Below are 3,845 nucleotides of genomic sequence, written 5' to 3' on the forward strand. Positions count from 1 at the left end.
CCTCCCGAGTGCTGGGATTAAAGGCGTGCGCCACCATGCCCGGCCTAAACTGACAGTATTTAGAATGGCATTTTGAAAGTCTAATGGCCATGTATAAGAGGAGCTGGGGACACTTAGATGAGGAAGAAAAGATAAACTGTAAGCGGTGTAGTCAATCAGTGTATCTCTAGCTGCCCTCGGCAAATGTTCCTATTGGCTGTGAAGACCAATGAGAGGCAGGTGAAAGTCACCCCAATTGAGCCTGAGTAGTTGATCTCATCTGTGCTGCTGAGAAGGGCTGTTGTGCTGACTGGAAATAGAGCTGAGGTAGGGTTGCACTAGTGTAAGAGAAGATGCTGTTCTAAGGGAATCCACTCTCACCCTCTCCCCAAGAAGCAGCTATAGAAACAAGCTTCCTCCCAGGCTCAAGTGGAGAGTGTGGGAAATCACCACACCACGAAGCCACCCTGCATTCATTAATTTTAGCATCCTTATTGTTATTAAGTGCCTGTTCTGTGCTGGAGGCTATTTGGGGGGTTAGTATTTGGTGAACTCTATGCTTGCCCCGGAGACAGCCATTCCCAAAGATCCAGTAAGTACATCAGAGGGTGCTAAGCACCGTAAAGAATGAGTGGGTAGAAGGCTGCTTTCTGACACATTTCAGTTGGGGTAGGGTTGGGTCAGCCCGGAGGAAGTAAGGGAGTACTGCTTAGACCATATCAGTATTGGGCAAAGAGCGTTCCAAGGACAGAGAACCACATGGGCAAAGGCCCAAGGTAACAGCCCAAATAACTACTCCAGTAAGTAGAGCAGTGTTGTGGCCAAAGGAGAGCAAACATGAAAGACTGTGGGGTAGGGACTGAAGTCAGAGATGGGTGGTGTCTTCAGGTCACATCCTTGGAGAGAAGGATGAAAAATGTCTTTGCCACTCATTCATTAATTCACCCAGCACTGTTCAGAATGGACAAAGGGCCACATGAATGCTAGGCGCTCTACCACATCCCCAGCCCTGATCTTTGAGAGGATGGGAAGCTGTAGAGGAAAGCATGCGATAGAGAGTACCGTGGATTTGCCAGAGCAGTGTAGGGCAGATGTGTGTAGATCGAATGGGCTGTGCTTTGTTGGATGCTAAACCCCGGAACCAGGTGGTTAAATGTCAGTCAACTGAAAAGTAAAGGATTAGGGCTGGGTATGTGGCTCAGTAGGGAGTGTACTTTTAGAGCATACGAAAACCCTGGGTTTGATCCACACTGCCTAGAACCGAGTGTGATGGCACGTGCCTGTCCTAGTTCTGCGGAGGGTGAGAAGCTCAAGGTCATAGGGGCTGAGCTGGAAGCCCGTCAGAGATGCATGGTGAGAACTTGTTTCCAAAAGAAAAGCAAAAGAAGTTTAGGGTCATCTTTGGCTACATAAGAGAATTTGAGGCTTGCCTGGGCTTCACAAGACTGTCTAAACAAAAAGGGAAAAAAGATTCCTTTCCTTGGCCACACTCAGCCGCTGGATCGGAGGAAAAACACACGCTGTTTTCCACCCTGATGGAAAGTTCATATCAGACAATGTCGGTAGGGTCTGATGGACCTAGAGGGAGGCTTTTCCTCTGAATAAGAGGAAAGCCACGTTAGAGTCTTGAACAGAGGAGAAGCCTGCTCTGAGATGTGACACCCAGAAGGTCACTAACAAGGCTAGCCTGGAGGAAGCACTGTCCAGAGCAGAGATCAAGGTCTAGAGGTGACCTCTGCCTCTACTGACCTCTCTCATGCTTAAGGGGAAGTAGCTGCGCTCAGGGGATATTTTGAAGGCAGAACCAGGAAAATTTCTCCTGGAATTGAGGTGCTGCGTGAGAGAAGCGATGTGTTGTGTGGGTGCTGTCAAGGAGAGGAGGCAGAGCCCAGACAGAAAGCTGATCTCAGGGGAGAGGCTGCTTGCTTTGAGTCAGGAGGGAAGGTAGCTAGAGGAGGTCTAAAGCCCTGAGCACCAGGAAAGACCGGTGTGTTAGACCTTTGACAGTGGGGGAGAAACTTTGAAACACCCACTGCAGAGAGTTAAAGAGAAACACAATGCTATACCCTTATTGGTGTCAGGGCCCACCAGAGTAGGTGACCATGATCTTTCCCACCATGTCAGTCATCACTGATTGATGGGGAGAAAGGAAGGGAAGAAGTGGTGGCAGAACTGCTCCAGGGGCAGAGTTACTGTATAGATGGAGTTGTAAAACAAACAAACAAACAAACAAACAAATGGGGGGGTGTTGGGGGAAGCTGCTTAAGGAATTGGCAGAGGTTTCACAGTAACAGACCACCATGGAGTCTAAAGGTAGCAAAGTGAGAGGAAGCAGGAATCCAATTGGGAAAAAAAGCAATCTACAGACTGGTGACTCCAACACGTCCAGAACATTCCAAGTCGTTGTCCCTTGCACAAGTTGGAAGGAGAGACGCCTCAAGCAGACAGAGCACTGCTGATGACCGGGGTGCTCTTAGACTCTGAGTTCATTTTCAGTGTATGCTGGCTCGCTAAGTGTGCCGGTAATGCTGTGCCAACCTGACACAGGCTAGACACCTCCCATCCATGAGGAGGGAACCCCATAGAGAGAATGCCTTCATAAGACTGGCCTGTAGGCAAGCCTGTGAAGTATTTTCTTAATTTATGATTGGTGTAGAGGGCTCACCCATTGTGAATTGTTCCACCCCTGGGCTGGTGGTCCTTGGTTCTATTACAATGCAGTTTAGCACGCCACAGGGAGTAAGCCAGTAAGCAGCATCCCTCCATGGCCTCTGCATCAGCTCCTGCCTTCGTAGGTCCCTGCTCTGTTTGAGTTCCTGTCCTCACTTCCTTCAATGAAGGACTACAATGTGGAAGTTTAAGCCAAATAAGCCCTTCTCTCCCCAGATTTCTTTTGGTCATGGTGTTTCATCAAAGCAATAGAAACCAAGCCTCAGAATTCCCTGTGATATATTCTCACCACAGAACCTGTTAGCAAGTCTAGTGACCAAGAGCCCAAGAAGGTACGACTGGGAGTCCTGAGGGCTACCTAAATTTCCAGGCCTGCCACAGTGCCAGTCTGTACCTGAAAACTTGAGAAAACAAACCTTCTAGTGCCTGGTCCGTCTCTGTGGCCTCATCGTCGTCGCAGACTGTTCTCTCAAATGCTGACCTTCCTTCACACGAACTGGAGGAATTTTCTATGGAAAAAAAATGTGCAGCCAGGCAGACTTTTAACTGCAGATGGCTCATGGAATATCAGTGTCTCTGAAAGCCACCCTGTGGGGCACGGCCTGGAAGTCTGACCACACAGTTGTCTGAATGAATGGGTGAGACAGGACTGACACCCCAGCACCGCCTTGGCTGGATGACTGGCCCCTTACCCAACCTTCCCAGGTCTCTCCACTCTGCCACACACTGGTGGTCTCTTGATTCCTGAGCTGCTTAAGTGAGAGCCTAGTCAGCAGAAATGATGGAGGTTGCTCCTCTCAACAGCAGATGCTGGGGACCTGTGAATCCCTCAGAGCATCTCTCAGCACTCTTGGGGTATTTATCCAAGAGAGATTCCAGGAGTGAGACCTGCGCTCACCTCCCATCACTCTCCCCTCTTTGGGGCACAGAGAGAACAACCTCAAGTAAATTTTTAACAAGATGAGTGAGCTTGGTGCGGCTTGACAGATGAAGTGAGTGGCTGATTGTGTTTGAAGGAAAACAGCCACCCTGCTTGCGAGTTTCTCCCCGACTGTTCTAGGGTCTTTAGAGTGATCCAGCTGCCCTACCTGATGTTTGAACTGGTTGAGCCTCTTAAGGGATGGAAAACAAAAACTGGTGTTGAAATGCAAACAGACAGCTCTGGGTTTCAGTCAGCCAGGCTGCAGAGTGAAGCC

The sequence above is a fragment of the Mus caroli genome, unplaced genomic scaffold (assembly GCF_978045245.1).
Source record: "Mus caroli unplaced genomic scaffold, Mus_caroli_1 scaffold_1, whole genome shotgun sequence".
Taxonomy (NCBI): domain Eukaryota; kingdom Metazoa; phylum Chordata; class Mammalia; order Rodentia; family Muridae; genus Mus; species Mus caroli.